Raw genomic sequence first — 18,476 nt, 5'->3', positions numbered from 1 at the left:
ACGCTGGTTGATGTTATTAAAATGATACTCTAGGCCTGTTTGCTTAAAGTAAAAACTTTCAGTGCCTAAATTCTCCAAAATAAAATTAATATTTGATGATTATAACAATAAAAAAAATAGCACAACGTCATTAGCGTCCTGTGTTGTACTTTTTACTTTGACTTTGCGAGCACTGCTCCGTGTGATATTCTACAATTATGACAATGTCTGCTCTCTGGTGGCACTCTGCCTGGAGGATTGTTCTCGTGCCTGGGGGCTCTCCACTCTGTAGGCCTGTCCTGTTCACCTACTGTACTGTACCTTTTCTCCCTCTCTCCATTACGCAGTCCTTTCATCTTGTCTCTGTGGGCCAAACCTCCAGCAGCTATTTGTCACAAGCAGATGTTTCAGAGAACCATGACCTCCAAGTGTGGTTGCTGGGGAATGGGAGCTTGGCGCCACTTCTGATTGGAAACCTGCAGAGCAGAGAGGGCATGGTCAAGGTGAGTAATACTAGCTCCTCTCGGGCACTCAGGTCAGCTAATCTCCCATGGCAATCAGGAAGGCAATAGAAGGAGTAAGAGGTCCCTGAGTGGGGCTGTCCAGGCCCTGACATCGCAGTGATGGGGCCAGACAGCGACCGACTTTCAGGGACGATATTTAATGTCTCCTCTCCCACTCACACTTATTATGGGATAAGTTGTACGGTCTACAGAATGGCATCAAATGTGGCTCCAGAAATCTATTGAGGTGGTAAAAATAAGCAGATGCATGTTATTATTGCTGTAGGATGTATGGATAAATTTGAACCTACACTAGTTATATCTAATCTGCATTATAGATGTTTACAGACATCTTTAAGAAAGCAACAATACTCTGGCATCGAGGGCATGCTGGTTTCTGTTTGGGGGCCAGGTAGCACTAATGAGCAACACATTTGAACAGGAATTGGACTTAAAATGTGCAGGTAAACTGTCCTTGTGGAGAGGGAACCAGGAACACATTGGCTGAAATATCTTTTGGCACTGAAAACATCTTCTTAAAGGATAACTTTGGTATTTTTCAACCTATTTTCCCATTTGTTTGTGTCTAAGTGACTAATGGGAACAACACTTTTTGAAATAGGTCCAGTATTGAGGGAAAACGCTGCAGCCGCCAACAAGCCTAATATAATCATTTGGGGCAACCTGGCACTGTCATTTTACATCCACTAAAAGTGCTTGTTTTTGCCACTGACAGGCTCAGATTGTCATTATAAGTGTCTGACAACATTATGGAGAGAGCCCTCCAGAGAAATTAAACCTTTTTCTTATCTTTTGCTTTCTGTTTGTCATTGTGTCATGTGACTTGTTGCTGGAAGACAACGATGGAAACATGAGTGAGAGTTGGAGAGAGAAGTGCCACGGGACACCTAGCTGATTTCGACAATGTGGATGCAACGCGAGCTTTCAGGGCAAGGTTTCTCCAAGCGAGACACAGAATAACAAACAGTCCGGAGCAAGCGAAAGGTATTCAAATGGGAAACGGTGGACTTTTGTTTGGATATGATTGAATGCAACTGATACAGATTGGTGAAAAACAACATAAAAGTAAAGTGTTGGCCACCATGAACTGCCAAAACGGCTTCAATGGCAAAACTTGTTTAAACTCTACTAAAGGGATGAACACCATTCTTCCAAAAGATATGCCCTCATTTGGTGATTTGATGATGATGGGGGAGAGCTCCAAAATACAAATGTTCATTTTCATTCATTCAATCACATTGTGTTACTCCACTTTTTTATTCTGGTGTTTCATTAATTTGAATATGTATATATCAGATGGCATGGGTATTGGTTATCCCCTCCCAGAAGCTAAATTGTCTTAAGCTAGCTAATAGCTAATTTAATTTTGGTCACTGCTTAAGCTGTAGAGCAGTGTAATATAACGTCTCCTCCCACTATGTCTACAAGAACACACATACACGCCATGATGGCGGGATGACGTGATGTACATTTCTACCAGCTGTGGAGGGTGTTAACAGTTGGTGGCAGTAATGTGCTCTAAAAGTAGCAATATGACAATAAAAGAGAAGAAGACCACAAGAAAAATATAAATAGTGCAGGGTTGAGAGCATTCAAAAACAAAGACTTTGCTTTATGAGGTAGGAAATGACTTCAGCATGTTTGTTAGATCTTCAAGATGCAGACAATGCATTTTTGTGAAAAACTTAAAACGTGAACAAAACCATTGCTGTTTATAATGAAAACTCCACATGGTAGCATCAAAATGTCTCTTTCTCTATTTCTCTCTCTCTCGCTCTCTCTCTCTCTCTCTCTCTCTCTCTCTCTCTCTCTGACTCACACAGACTGTGCCACCTCATACCTTGCAGGTCATGTGTTATTACAGTCCATTGTTGTGTTCCCACAGCCACGAGTGAAATGATTTCCCAGTGGCCTGTTGCATATAATTTTGCTTAAATTGGAGAGAGGTAGAAAGAGAGGAAAGATAAGGGGACGTTTTGTGGGCCAAGTAGAAAGATAAGGGGACGTTTTGTGGGCCAAGTAGCCGTTGTACAGTCCATAATGAGGCATGTTCCTTGGTAGGCATCGTAGTTAAAATGTGCACTGTGAAAGTACTTGTCAAAAATCTTGTTTGTTTACAGTGAAACCGTGTTTTTTTTCCAATTCAAACTACAGTGTACCATTTAAAATGAATGAGTGGTCAGTCTGTAAGCTAATAGAGCAAAAACACAAGCAACAGGTGTAACTGCATTGAAGATACATTAAAGGTGCTAAATTCAAAATTCAGAGCACTAATATAGCAGCAAACAACAATTTACTATGTTAAGATATAGTGGAGTAATGGTGTCCTGAAAAGGGATGGGTCATGATTTTTGAATAGTCATTCAATTATCAAATATTAAATAGTTTATGCGACTATCGTCATTGTGATGGAATTTTCCATTAATTCCTCTCTTATTGGTAGAAAGGTCAGAGTGTTTGTCAGAGTGTCCCTCTGTTGACATTATTGGGTTGGAGTCCTGTCTAGAGGAGCCACCGTTATCTGTACAGCTGTGTCTGTAGTGGAGACCGTAGAGCCAGTCGCTAGGGCAACCAGGGTCAGAGATGCCAGAGGAACGAAGTAAGTCAAAACATGATAAGGGGTAAGACACTGAGCACCGGGGAGGAAGGGCAGAGTTGTGAGGCCTTCACGCAGAGAGCATCTCAATGTGGAGACCTGACAATTGCTCCTTGATCAAGCTTCAATAAACCTTCTTTGTAAGACATCATCAGCTCCGGGACCTCTTCCTTCCTAAGTTAACTTGTGTATCAATTATTCCATCACAGCCATGTCTTAAAAAATATATTTGTTCTTGTTTTAATCGTCGCAGGCGCCTGGTTGTAACGTTTCTACCGGTAAAACGTGTGTGGCACGTTCAGTTCGGCTCTTTCCCGTCGGCCCAGGTGTGTTTGTGTGTGGGTGTATGTGTGTGTACGCGGCTCCTCTCCCTCCCCCCGTAGTTTCAGCGGGTAGATCAGCCATTATAGTTTCGGAACATTGTAAAACACACTTCGTCACACTTCTTTCAAAACAGACAGAAACAGAATAAAACTCACCAAATCCATCTTGGTTAGTCTCTCCACTGGTCTCTTCCACTGGGGGGGTTTCAAAAAATGATCCACTAGTTCGCAGTGATTATCGAATTGTAATTTTGCTTGAAATGCACATCCTTAGTCCTGAGCAGAGAATGAGGTCGCTCTCTGTCAGTCTGTGTTGTAATCCGAGCTTCTCTGTGTTTTGTTTATACAGCCGGTCCGGCCGCAATTGCATGTTAGTTCATCTGAGTCTCTTCTGTTGTGCCCCACTGGCTAGCTAATGGCCGACGCTCTGCACTGCGCTCATACGGCGGTGACCACTGATAATGGCTTCCTCATTGAAGCGTAACGGCCACCCTCTGGTTCCCCCCAGGGTTAACACAGTTAGCTCTGTCAGCACCTTTGTTTGCACTGTTCGTGCTGTTAGTGCCGTTAGCTGCTAGCCGGCTCAGCAGTCGCCATGTTGAGTGCGTTGAGAGGCAATAGAAATGCTCCCAATCGAGTATTTAGCATCTTTAATAATAAGATCACACATACAAAATGAACGGAGACCCCTCCAGGTAGCTCAGATAGATACTAATGAATTGCAATAGATGTGTATATAGGAGAATCAAAAATAACAAAGTAGTTATTGTTGGTGGCGAAGGATTATGTATTAAGGAAGAAAGAGTGCAGCACCGATGTGTTTCGATGTAGGAAGGAGAATCAGTATGTATCAAACAGATATTATTTTATTCCAGTGGAATACATATCAGAATTCCAATAGATGCATGTTAATGGCTGTGTTAAAGCACTGTGAGCGCAGGTGCAAAATATATTCCAAATATATCCAATCACTTAATCTTGTTCATGATCATTGATATGTAGAGTGTAACCACATACAATGTAATAGTGATTTAAAATCTATGACGCAGCGTACCATTTTAGCCAAAAAGCAGTTTCAACCATGCAGAAGCAGTCTGTTACATTTAACTATCCACGCCTTATTAGTTGCTATTGCCAAGTCTGTGGTAACAACTTTATAGTTACAGATCTGTTTTGCATCTCATATATATTTTATTTCCATCTAGTGTTCTACTTCTTAGTCATAGGTAACCGTATATGAGCCATAATATATTTAATACTTGTCTGAATTACATACCTTTTGCATCACCTTTGTGGTAATAATAATCACAGCGAGCAGCCTGGGGACGGGACTCTGAGACTCTGCTATAAATATGAAAGACATATGTCGAGCAATCATTTGATATCGTATTACAAATAGAGCGCAATAGCAATATGATGATTACTCAGACTCTACTACTACTAACAGGGAAGTTGCTTATATGTAATATGATTAAAACAAAACTCTCTTATTCTCTTCATTAGCAAATTACTGCCACCTCTGTGGCTAAAGCATCGCCATCTGCATTCTCAAAGAGCCAAGAGGGAATGTGGTGTGACAAATTCCCCTAATGATATGATATACATACTGTAATTCATTAAAGGATGCATTTGCTGAATAATATTGTAACTTTCATAATGAAGATAATGAAGAGCACTCATCCCTTTCTCCTTGAATTACTGCACAAGCATAGACTGTGGTTGTATAATTAATATGTTCTGAAATCAGTAATTAATAGAAAGGTTGGCATGCACATAATTCTGTGATTTAATCTATTAAGCCTTGGATTTCAGAGTCAAATCACTCTGCCGTGAAACCACTTTGAATTTTAATTTGTCCTTTCACGAGCTGTTGTTAGCGTTTACATCTACCCTTGTCCCTCACTTTGTCTATCTCACTTCGCTTAGGGTTTTAATGAAGATTTTGAGGCTGGAGCTGATGACGAGTCTATTTCCCCGGATTTGATTCAGCTGTTTCTCCATCTGGCGTTCGAGCACCTGGGGTAAGCCTTCCTCTACAAACTGCTTTCCAAGGTCTCCCTCTGTAAACCCATTTTCCATTTTTGTACGCTTTGTCTTTTCTTCCCTCTTCTTCTGCTTCTCTGCTATCTCCTGGTTCCCAACCCTCCTGTGTGGATTTCCACCAACACATTAACATATTTAAAAAGAAAAAAAACAAACAAAACAACAGGAGAACATCAGCACCTATTTCTGAATAATTTCAACACAAATGTTGCATTCAGGAATGTCTGAATGGCACAACACCTTAAATCTTTATCGATTACATTACAATTGCATTTCCAAAACTACTCTAAAGATCTATTTAACTTAAACTTTTGATTTGACCAACATGAATGTGAGCACTGAGCACTGATCCGGCGACTCAAATTGGAACTTGCAAAGTGAACAGTCTGAGAGGCCAGATTTGATAACACAGTGTATCACAGAGCTCGTCAGCCCTAATGAACACTACAGATGTGTCAAGCAGGAGAGGAGGGGTATGCCAACAGCAATGTAAACAGCAGCCAATTACCTGCCTGGATGACGATTCTTTACTCCTGCTTAGTGCATACACGTGAAGAGGCCAGCGCATCTGCTGCGAGGCCTGGCACCGGTGTACTACACACACCAACATCAACCACGGAGCTGCCATTAGACACGCTGCATCTCAAGCACGTCTTCTTTCATTGTCACTTCTTTCAGTTGGATGATTCAGTTGGTTTTGGAAAAAATATAAATATGATCCTGTGATATTATTTTAACATATTAACATGCAAGATCGTGGAAGTAATGCATGACATGCTATGCGAACAGCATACTCTTTGAGAGTGATGGTGATCTGTTGTGCTTTTGAATCAAATTGGACGTGAGCATGGCACACGGATGCAGATATAAACATAACGGGATAATGCAGTGAATGTAAGTATGAGAAGCAGACATTTAGTGGGTAGTTTAAGCATTATAATGATATGTTTCAGCTCACACTGGCATTATAATTGTTCATGTGGCATTATTATTAAGCAAAACAGGCAAAATACGATTTGAACAGCAGTCATGAGTCAAACAGGGAGAAGTAGAGAGAGAGAGAGAGAGAGAGAGAGAGACTTGCCATCTGGATGTCTCCTGATCTCAGCCTCAGGCAAGATTGGCCGATGTGAAGGGCTGCCCTGCTGTAATCTAGATGCTCTATAGTTTGGTTTTGTTCTTTATGTAAGAGTTATATAACAGATGCACTCGAGAAGCTTATTGCCTCCACATTTTGGAACCATCTGTTTTAATGTATTCACACCTTTTAGGAGAAGTTCCTTCTCTCAAACATACCTGCAAAAAGTAAGCTCTTCTTGTGCACCAAGTCTTAATAAGTCAGATTTGGCAAGGTGTTAATGCATACACCTTTTTCTTGGCCACATTTATGTCGTCCTCCAGCAATTTTATCGTCTTTGATGAAGTCATTTCTACAGAAAGGAGAGGAAAATAATGTCCACTCACTGAGGAGAAAGAAGCTAACGTTTAGAAAATGAATGAGGAAACCAGATGATAACTTGTGTAAAGAGCTAATCATTTCACAACTTGACATTTTGATGGCACTGCAGTGCAATACTACGTGTTCAGAGGAAAGATGTTCCTGCAAGTCAGGCTCGGTCCCACAGCTGAAATTGTGATATAATGTTAGAAACAAGGCATCCATATCCATCTTACCCTGAGGTGCTACCCTTTATCTCTGTTTCCCTATCAAAATAGCTCCTTATGCATAGACGTATGGAACGAATAAAACTGAATAAACATTAGATGTTGATCATATGAGATGAAGAAGCACAGATGACCGAATGCAAGCCGTTTGCACAGTGTGCCTGTTTTCCAGCCTGTCTGCATGTAGTCATCAAGCCGATGCATTTAAAAGTGCCTGAAAGGCAGCATGGCTTTCATTTGGTGTGGTCCGACAGTAATGCATGGTGACAGATCTTGACTGAAGGTAGCTCATTATACTGCACTATAAAATAAAAGAAATCAATATTAGTGATGCCTGGCTTCCCACCAATAGGGATACTGTACAGCACTGCAGCGGTCGGCTCACTTTCATGTCCACTATGCAATATGTTTAGAAATAGAGAATGTGACTGTTTTTATTAAGAGATATTGCTGATGCACGCTCCTGAATTGGGTAAATAAGAACATCCTTATCATAGTAGGCAGGGTGTTTACAGGGATTCATCTCTTTGAATTCAGCGAGCTGTAAAAGTGGTACTCCTCGCTGCGAGCGGAAGAGGAGCTACTCCCAGTAAACGCGCTGTTGAGCGATATACTGTGGGACGGCTACAATATCACTGACGGAAGGAACATGCCTCTCTGGAGTCTATAATCATATTTCACTGTGGAATGTGGCGATTCAGATATGATGTAAGTCTGTTTTGCGCTGCAAGGCAGAACACGCGCACCATTGTTTCAGGGGTTTCTCAAAGGCAGTCACACTTTATGATGCAGAAAGCATAAATCTCATTACCTTTAAGTGCTATAATGCTGACACACAAGTCGACAGTGCCTCTGCTATGTGTGAAGCACAACGCACCCAGAACTAAAGTGGCCTGACTTTATTCTGCCGGGACAAAAGCCAGCGCCCATCCAGGCCTCCCAGGGGTTTAAATTAGTTACACCCATGCCTCTCTGTGGCCTCTGAAGCCCTCTCACTTCTACTGCATAGGGTTACACCATGTCTCTGGTGGCAGGGCTTACGTAAAGCCCAACCCACATATTGTACCAAGACATGAGCTATCTTTGAAAATAACCTTGAGAAAGTAGGGCTGGAGGGGAGGGTTTTGGTACACTTGATTTGTCTCCTCTATAATAAGACTACATGATTTGGCCTCTCCTGAGAGCCTGTCACAGAGCTGCCGATGCTGAATGCTGCCCTCTAAAACTGTTGGAAGACCAACAATGCATTTAATGGTTTGGCTTAATGTGGTGCAGTTATGTAAGCTCTGTGTTAAACAAAAATGAAAATGTGTGGGTGACAATGAAATAGCGCCTAACCAAGCACATTATTAACCAGATAAATATGGCATAGCTTTGTGTTGTACAATGTCTAAGCTGTACTGTATGCTCTGCTTTCAAGAGGAGAAGCTCTTTAATAAGCCTACAGGGGATTTTTTGTATTTGGGTAAGTCACTGCTCAACGTCAGCCAGGAAAGAAGCTAACTCCTCTGAGATGTGTGCACTATGTTAGATAGTTGAATGTGTCAACTCCTCTTCATATGGTGTGCACATGTGTGTCCATATACAATACTTCTCTATGAATACTAATGCCCCCCCAACACCCCTCTATACACTCTTTCTTCTGTCTATCAGAGCTGCCCTGTGGCCAGAAGTACTGTCAGCTCTGAGACGCCTGCCATGAAATATTCACCATACCATGAGTCATGTTCAGACTGCAGGGAGAGCTGTGCTTGACTATCCTGTTCCCGGATCAGACCTGGCTAAGAGGAGTCGCTGTTCACTTTGATCCTCTGCTGGGCCTCCTGACTAAAAACTGTCTCACCACATGCCAAGCTGGTTCCTTATACACTACTTTTGTCCTTTACCAGCTGCGGCAGCGTGTGGCGCGTATTGTTTTCACCTTGTGAGTCTGTGTTTGTGTCATCGTGGCACAATGTGGTCCTGGAGACACCTACTGTAGCGGGAACTGCCACAGAAGCAGTTTTGAGTACTTTGCCAGGTGTTTATATGTCAGTCTGTCTGTGGACAGATCAAGGCGCAGGAAGTAGGGGGTAGGAAGTGGGGAAGGCACCATTGGCTTCGCTCTTTACGCCCCTGGCATGATGTGACATTGCGGCTGATGTGATCCCATCACAAGATAGTCTCTAGTTCTATCTCAATTCAACATTTAGTAGTGGTAGTTGCCAGCTGTGACAGCGACGCTGGTATTATTTTCACCTTGTGAGTTTGTGTGTGAGTTGCCAGGTGTTATATTTCTGTTTGTGGACAGATCTTGTCACCGCGATGGTCTACAAGTGTTTATATGTCAGTCTGTCACTGGACAGAGCAAGGTGCGGGAAGTAGGGGGTAGGAAGTGGGGAAGGCACCATTGGCCCCGCTCTTTACGCTCCTGGCCCGATGTGACATTGCGGCTAATGTGTTCCCATCACAAGATGGTCTCTAGTTCTGTCTCAATTCAACATTTAGTAGTGGTAGTTGCCAGCTGCGACAGCGACGCTGGTATTATTTTCACCTTGTGAGTTTGTGTGTGATTTGCCAGGTGTTATATTTCAGTTTGTTGACAGATCTTGTCATCGCGATGGTGTCGCCACCGTATAACATGAAGTCATGAAACTTAACTGTTCTGTAGTTGAGATCAAAATGAAGGTTGACTTCGAAGTTTGCCATGATCCGAGCAAGGGGGGCGAGGGGGCCTTTGGCCCTCCCACTTTACGCCCCCACTTTTACGGCCTTGGCCCGAATTGGCGTCACAAAACTTTACAGGTGTGTAGTTGAGATCAAAATGAGTTTGGAGATGGTTGTGGTCCGAGCAAGAGTGCTGGAAGTAAGGGGGTAAAAAAGTGGGGAAGTTGGTCCGATTTGGTGTCGTGGCAGGTGTAATCCCATCACAAGATGGTCTTTAGTTCCTAGCGTTAGATAACTCCTGAATGGTAATAAGAAACAATGCTGTAGATAGTTGGATAAAGAGAAAGAAGGTAGGCAGAATAACAGCTTCAAGCACCTTTTTGTTACACGGAAGCAACCGTGTATTAGCCCTGATATCTTGTTTATGTACAACTCATCTTGTTGCTGTGAACATTTGCTAAAGAGGTGCCTAAGGAGCTGTCGATGATTAGTGGCGTACAGTATGTGAGAGGCGTGATGTTGGTTCAGGGTCTTGGCTGTAAAGAGACCATAAATTACCAGAAACAAAGAATATCATCCCCCTCAGCAGCAGTGATTAATCTTACTTTGGGCTTTTAACTCTGGAGCCGGGTAGCTGCATGTTCCGAAGTCAGGCAGCATTTGCTTGGCCATTTATCCATTAGAGAGCCCTAAAGAACATCCGCGGACACCTCAATTGCTGCTGGAAAAAAAATTGTCTTTCATGTTTTGCTGCTCATTAAATCCAGTACCAAATGTCATTTTAGTTGAATCACATATGTGACATTCACAGTGGAACCATTGTATAGACAAACACAAGCTGTTTTTGATTGACAATGCAGTTTGATTTCTTTTTAGTAGTAGACCATATGTGTCACAGATTCTCATAAGTCCTTAATTCTTACTGCACACCCTGGAGGCACACACCAGAGCGACAGTTCATTTACTGTTAAAAGGAATTTGCTCTACCTGCAGAGGAAACAAAGTGCACTCTCTTTGTACTCAGTCACTACAACTGCATAATTGGACTATACACATCTGCTCTTTTACTCATTATGTCCAAACTATGTCCTACTTTCTCAGACAAAAGTGCTCTTAAAGGTTTAAATCCACAAGGCTTTCCTCAAAACCAGTAGCCAACTATCATGTCTTTGTTCAGTCTTTGATTTTCTCCTACCTCAAGTCAATGTGGTCGTTAGTCTGTATGGCCTGCTTAGAGTAATAATAAGCCACAGTTCATCCACTTTAACAAAAACTTTTCAGTGTGTTGTACTTTTAAAACACTGTGAAACAATGTGAACAATGAAAGTCCTCCAAGGACAAACAGGGCTTTCCAAAGGTGTCACAACCAGTACATTTGTTGTCCAAAATAGAAATAAAGAGTCAAGTGTCCTTTCGTGTCTGATAAGAGAACATGTTCTCTGCCTTCAGTCCCCATTGGTGGTGAACTGGTTAAGGTCCCCAAACTGATCAATAGAGGTACAGAGCCTCTCAGAGGATAAGCAGTTATGTGACTTAGTACACTTTCTCACTTGGCACCACTAATCCGTCGGCCTGTTGTTGTTATTTCTGCAGTTGTCGAGTGTCATGAAGCTGACATTTCTTTTGTAGAAAGTCCCAGTAGTTTCTATTTTTCAGCCTAGATTGTTAGGGAAGAGAAAGGCTTTTTTAGAAATGACAAGAACTGTTCAGCTGCCTTGAAAGACAAAACTTTTAAAGAACATTGTGTCCTTGCTTTTTTTTTCTTTTTTACCCACTAGACCTGTTCTTCACTTGTGGCTGAGTGAATAAGTGGCTGATATTGACTTTGGAACAAAAATGTCAATGAAGACTGAATGACAATGCTTTGCATACTTGTGACAAGCAAAAATACACTCTAGCTATGAGAGCAGAGGGAGGTTATTGAACCTGGCACTCATCTCACCAGAGTGCTGAGATGTTAGTGCATGCTGTTAAAAGAACTCCTAATCAATGATTGACAAACACCAAGAATTCTCAGCAGGGACTTTGCTCCGCTTCACAAAAAGGACCAAGCAAGGACATCCTATGGTCTCTCTCGGAACAGAAACAAAAGATACCGCAGGCATTTTAAAGGACATTGATGATTTAAAAGCGAAAACGCTCCTTTGTCATTCAAGTTAAAATATTTTCCAGATTTGGAGAGTACAATTAAAACTCTATATCGGCAGTGAGTTTGCCTGGGTCTTTTTAAACCAATCTCAAACTTATTTGAGTTCTTTAATAGCACATAATTATGTAAGTGTCCTTATATTTGAATTGCCTTAATGAGTGTAATTTGGAGCGGCGCTCTTAGCATCAAGAGGCTGTAGTGTTGTTCTTTCGACACCTGCTGCCCTTGGGAGAAACAGGGAGCCCTTTCAAGAAAAAAGTCTACCAAAGAACCAATTAACCAGTCTGACAAGTTCCCATAGTAATCACCACTGAAAGGATGGCACTACTTAAGGCCAATCAAAGAGACAGGCAATCAGAAATTAAAAGACCATTAAGTTTTAGCCTTTACTTGGACTCGTTGGAGAGTGGATAGGAGAGAGATTTATCATGTCTGCCAGTTTTGTGGGAAACGTTATAATGAATGTTTTGGTCAGGTTTGCTGCTCAAGAGTCAAAGTGCTTTTTGATTTGGAACTTATATACCATAACAAAATGTCTGGTGATGTATGATGGCAAACAAATTGATATATGCATGCAACCATGAATGTAGGGGCCCTCTAATACCAAACATAAGGCAATCAAAGAGTTAAATGAGGACACATCACCGGTTGAATGCCCAGATGAAGACCTACAGTGGTCGAAACATGTTGGGTTTTTAAACAATTTAGCCACTACAATAAAGGCTTTTTAGTATATTTCCTTCCTCGTTGCCATTTGTTTTAGTATTTTGGAGTGCCTGGATTGCCTTCCTGTCTATCCTGACTTTTTCCCCCCGTTTTCCAAGAGCACCTGACACGTTTTGCCTTACGGTTGAATACACAGCAACCAGTCATCGCTCTTTCCGAGGAGACATCACTCTTTTATGATATATGAACAAAGCATAAAACAAGAGATGAAAGGACAGCTCTAACTGAGAAAATATAGAAAATACGGCAAACAATTGTCTCAAGTTGGAGTCATTTGGAGGTAATATCTAATCAAAAAGATCCGGGTTGACTCACCAGATATATACAGCTTTATAAATCCTTTTATCCATGCCTATTGTATTCTGTTACCTTAAACCCTCCCTTTTCATCTTCCTGTGTTGCCACTTTTCAAAGATCAATGTCTATAAGTTATTTTAAAGATATCAGGCAATACTCTTATCATTTATACTTGAATATTTTGCACAGATATTCAATTTGTATACACGGATACAAATGTTGTATGAAGAGAAGGCTGAACTGGATGTGAAGCTTGGCAGAGACGTACAGTAGTAGAACATTGCAGCGCTTACAGTTCCCCATCAATTGCGTGGCATGAAAGAACATTTGTAACATATCTGCTGACATACTAGAAATGTAATTTGTATTGATTTTTGATGAAATACAGTGCAGATAAAGCAGGAGTGGTCGCACAGAGAAACAACGATTGCGGAGAGATCAATATAGAAGAAAGATGTACGATGAATTAGTCATTGCTTCAGAGATGTTTTTGTTCTTGCATTGAAAAATACAGTTTTTTAAGGAGCATTAAAAAATTCTCATGATATCCAGTACTAAAATAAAACTGTGGCAAATCCTTCTCTTGACTAGCATGAAGTCTCAGCAGAGTATCACAGTTGCTGTGATCAAGGTCAGCTCTCATCCTCCAGACCTGATTTTCCTTGTCGGTATTCCAAGCACCTCAGAAACTGTTGGCAACAGTTTTTACTTGGCAGATACCTCCCCGACCCGATAGGGCACATGGAGGAGACGCACTCTGAATAGTCGATTCTTCCAACCTGTGGTCAGCATTCCACATGCGTCCCTCGGAGCTAAACGCTCTTCCTCTGCTCTCCTTTTAAGCCCTCTGACAGGAAGGATGCGATATTGCACCTGGCCTCTTTCATGGCTCCCTCCCCCCTTCGCCTCTGCCTCGCCGTGGAACTGTTCCACCACTCCACACTAATTGTTCATTCCTTCTCTCCCTCTTATTCCGCTCTGACACCTCCTCCCTGTAGAGCTCCACTGCTCACGCCTTGAGAAAAGAGGACAACTCGTTATTCAAACTGTTAAACAGATGAGTTCATGAGCAAGAACAGCTCTGCACCCCGGGATACAGAAACAGGGAAACCTCCCTATAAATCTGTTTTGATCTGGGCAGAGTTTCAGCGCAGTAGACCTTTCTGATGCCAGAAAGATAAACATAAGATCCTACTGCTCAGCCTCAATAAGTCCATGTTGTTTAATGAAGCCCCATCAGTGGGAACAACCTGGCAAAAGATTTCAATCAAACTTCATCTTCTTATCTAATGACTCCCTGTGGGACTTCCAGGTCCTGGCCTCATTCACCTCCAGCTCCATGTCCGGCTTTTCTAATAAGCATCCGGAACCCAAATGTGAATCTGTACTCATTAAAGTGCACTAAGTCACACAAGTAATACTTTTTTTTTTATATGTTTCATACTTCAAGGATGATTTAGAAGTTGTTACAAAAATGCACTCTTCATTTCAGTTTCTCATCACAAAGTCGAGGTAATGCTGTTATTTGCTCTTACATCACAGTGCAGTGGGCTGTTTTTTAATGGCAGTGTAGTGTAAGTAATGTGCATCGATACATGTGGTGTGTGGGCACTGAATTTCAGGATTATCAATTTATCATTATCCAAAGAAGACAGTGATCATTAATTTCAATATTTTACATGGGTAAAAGGTGTTTGAATTATTACACAGTGGTTTGTGGTGGCTTGTATTAAGGCCCTGACACACCAAGCCGACGGTTGGGCGTCGAACAGTTTGGGGCCGCCGGTGAGCGTTTCGACTGTCGGCGGTGTTTTTTTGACAGATTCAGCATGTTTATGCGGCGGCGCCCATCGGTGAGAGAAATCTCTGTGATTGGCGGTTCAGCTTAAACGAATCGGTGGACAAGAAGAGAAACGGAAGTTAAGAAAGTAAGCCAACGAGTAAAGTCAAGAAGAAAAACACAGAAGGCTCTTCTCATTTTTCATCTTCATCTCATCTGATCATTCTGATACACGGATATTTTCACAACGACATGGACATCTAGAATGAAGCTAAGTGGTGAGTGAGAGTGGTGTGAAAATGGTCGGCAAACGCCGCTTTATTTTATGTAAGTATCATAACAACAGCTTGTATATCCGCCATCCTCGGTCTTCCGGTTTCCCTATTTGAATGACGAATACAGACTACCGCGACCTGCTGGTGTGGAGAGTTATTTCATCTTACACAGGCGCAGAACGTACGTGGTAGTTGGCTGTCGGCTGTAGTCTTTGCAGTGTGTTTGAGTGCAACTTTTTGGCCAAGACACAGGCGACATGAGGCGACGCAGCTGGTGGCTTTGGTCGCCCCTAGCTTTTTTATGTCGGCTTGGTGTGTCCCTAGCTTTACGTGTGCCTGTGCACTCAGTGATCTCAAATTGCTGAGTTTCTCTAGGACAGAACTTTTAATAAATACAACTCAAATAAAAATATAGTCCAAACAATATTTTATATGTAACACAGTTCAGTCAGTACATTAAAAACATTTTCCAACATTTACAGGCAAGTATACAATACAACTAAGACTTTTTTTGTCTGTGGCTATAAATAATGAACTAAGATGATTTTAGTGACATTTAGTTATTCTTTACACGGATCAAGAATATAATAGTAGTAGTTTTTTTATGATGCAACCAGTGCCACTGGAGCACAAACGTTATTCAAGAAGTATACGACTCCAGCTTCCTAGCACAATACGCAACCTTTGTGATGATAGGTGGAAGCTTGCGGATATAATTCTCAACTGATTCTAGTGCTTGTTTACAGCAGATGTACAATTTAAAACAGGATTTAGTCCACAATAAGTATCCCGATTTCTTCTGATGCTCAAACCAGAGCCAGATGCACGCATAGAATTAGTAGGAAAAAAATGATTTAGCAGCAAGAAATACTTAAGATGCAATTTTCTGTTTATTTTTAAGCATTTGTATTCATTGTCCGTGATCCTGCCACATATGAAAGTGATTAGGGATTCATTATAACATGGCCTGTCAGTGCTCAGCCTGTGTACATGTGTGCAGTGGATCAATGGTGATTCTCCAGCATGGAGCCTGGCCTTGTCGTGTGGCGAGGGGGTGTGCATGGAAGGAGCGGGCAGATTAAAGCAGCTTTGTCTGTGTGTAAGTGGATTATCAGCAGGTAGAGTGCTCCCTGTGTTTCTGCAGCGATTGTGTTAGTGCACTTCCTGCCTGGCCACAGAGAGGACCATCTGCCATTTAGCTCTGATGGATGGTCCCAAGCAGACGTCAGTCTCCTCAACGCAGAACACCTGCTGAATCCTGATCAGAGTGTTGGCTCGTATTAGTAAAGCCCATCACTTTGTCATGATAGCATCCGTGTCTTACTGCTGAGGTTCAAACAGGAACAACCATGCACACACACACACTAACACACGCACACGCACACACGCACACACACACACACACACACACACACACACACACACACACACACACACACACACACACACACACACACACAAACACACTGTAAAACAAGGTGAACAGATTTGGGTGCTTAACCAATATGGCATTGTTTCAATACATACGACACCAGGTAGACATATAAACAAGCCTCATTATGGGCTGCATTATGTCCATTGCTCATTATATCAGTGAACAGACTGTAATATTTTGACTGGCATCAAATGGACGTAGCTGTGCCAATTCCTAACAGGATTGTGTGTCTTGAAGCATAAGCTCACCCAGTGACAAAGTACAGTATGTCTACTTCTTCCGCACAAGAGATAAAAGGGAAGCAGAGGGACAGACAAGAAAAGAATACCAGAAGGAGGAAGAGGAGAATAAATATAATATGCAGTATATCGAGAGTAACGTCACTATAAAGAGGAAATATCCAATTGATCTAAGTTATACTGTAACCCCATGGATCAGACTAGTGGATCACTCAGACATTAGACAATAGAAACTTTAGAAGAGGAAGACATAACAGCCTTTCATGTGACAAGTTGGGAGACATAAATCAAAAGACAGAATTTATCCATACATAATAATAGAGAAGAGGAGATCTTTGTGCAAAGAAAGTTGAATTCTTAGATGACAAAAAAATGCTCTTGCTTGTCAATTGACCATCAACACCTGCAAGACATGCAAACTAGAAACGGATCATTTACAAATGGAAATTTCATACAGTAAAATGTGTACATTTGGTATATTTGAATATTCAAATGCAATATGTGATAGTAGGGTTAGTGCTTGATATGATAAAATAAAACATAAGGCTTGTCTGTCTGCTTTACTGGGCTACCTCCGGGTCTGAAAAGTGAAGTAAGTGCCTTAAACTGTCATTCTCTCTAATAGCCAGCAGGGGGCGACTCCTCTGGTTGCAAAAATAAATCTACTTCTCACTTGATTTATTACCTCAGCAAACATTGTAAACATGAGATTATGGTCTCAATTGCTAGTTTCAAGTCTCCTTCAATACAGCATTTAGTAAATTATAGTCCCATTTAGAGTAAAGTAAACCATAAAGCAGGGTATGCTTTAGGGCGTGGCTACCTTGTGATACCACAGCGTTTTCCAGTCTGAGAGTTGTCTGTGTTTTTGTCTTAGAACTTTAACCCTTTCACAGTGTGTTTTCAGTTCATGAAAGGCAATTGTACTGTAACATTTGATTGCCTAGAAATGTCTTATTCACCGTTCGATTGTACTTAGCTCCACCCTCTCGTGTCCCTTTTGGTTGCAAAAAACAAGATGACGACGGCCAAAATGCCAAACTCAAGACTTAAAACTGGCAGTCCACAATCCAATGGGTGACGTCACGTTGACTATGTCCACTTCCTCATATAGTCTATGGTCTGCTTACACTGTGTTGAAGATCCTGTCATACAGCTACATGTGTGTTAATAGATAAAGTCTGTCACCAAGACACTGGTGCATTTTTTATTATCACCTTTTCTACCATTGTCACATTGATAACCATCTCCCAGTTTACCTCATATATAATACATCTCTGATTCAGCTTGCTCTTTGTGTATTTTTTTTTTTTCTTTCATCCCCCAGAACGAGAAAGCTTTTTCCCTATTAAGACATTTATACACTTAACAGCAACTATATGTGTGGTGAATCACTGTCAGTCACAGAACAAAAACGGGGTTTGTTGCATTGTGAGGGCCATTGACCCTCTCAGTGTGGCAGGCATGCTCTCAGCCAGATCAGAAGCCCTGATAGCCACCAAAAGGCAGCCAGAAGAAAGACCCTGTCACCTCCTGACAGCCACCTCCTACCACTCGTCACTTTATCTCATCAAGCCTGTCAAGAAATAAATTAGAATACAGCCGACGCAGGGAAAAACAGAAGCCGTGTCCTTTGTGGCACATGTGACATTAGCTGACAATCTAGTTTTGCCACGAATGCTTCCATAATTTCATGCATGTGCATTTTGAGATTGATTACAGTTTGATGCACAGCTCTGGTTTGTTGATATAACGCTGTTGCCTTTCAAATTATAAAAAATGAAATGCCATCATGTTGG

The 18,476-nt window shown here is 41.7% G+C and overlaps 1 long non-coding RNA gene across 7 annotated transcripts in view; it reads left to right on the top strand.

The window, feature by feature from the left end:
* LOC119495694 overlaps positions 1-18,476 on the top strand; it is a 92,666-nt gene that overhangs the window by 27,033 nt on the left and 47,157 nt on the right. For 5 of the 7 annotated variants that reach the window (XR_005208539.1, XR_005208544.1, XR_005208538.1 and 2 more), the window contains exons 4-6: positions 327-482; positions 1,340-1,487; positions 5,349-5,443. This is a non-coding gene — a long non-coding RNA (uncharacterized LOC119495694). Of the gene's footprint in view, positions 1-326; positions 483-1,339; positions 1,488-5,348; positions 5,444-6,006; positions 6,183-8,783; positions 9,123-18,476 lie in introns of those variants that run through there. The other 2 variants (XR_005208540.1, XR_005208541.1) reach the window with 2 other exon arrangements.

This window comes from Sebastes umbrosus, chromosome 10 (assembly GCF_015220745.1).
Source record: "Sebastes umbrosus isolate fSebUmb1 chromosome 10, fSebUmb1.pri, whole genome shotgun sequence".
NCBI lineage: Eukaryota > Metazoa > Chordata > Actinopteri > Perciformes > Sebastidae > Sebastes > Sebastes umbrosus.
The sequence above is the reverse complement of the archived record's forward strand: the minus strand, read 5'-3'. Positions and strand labels throughout refer to the sequence as shown.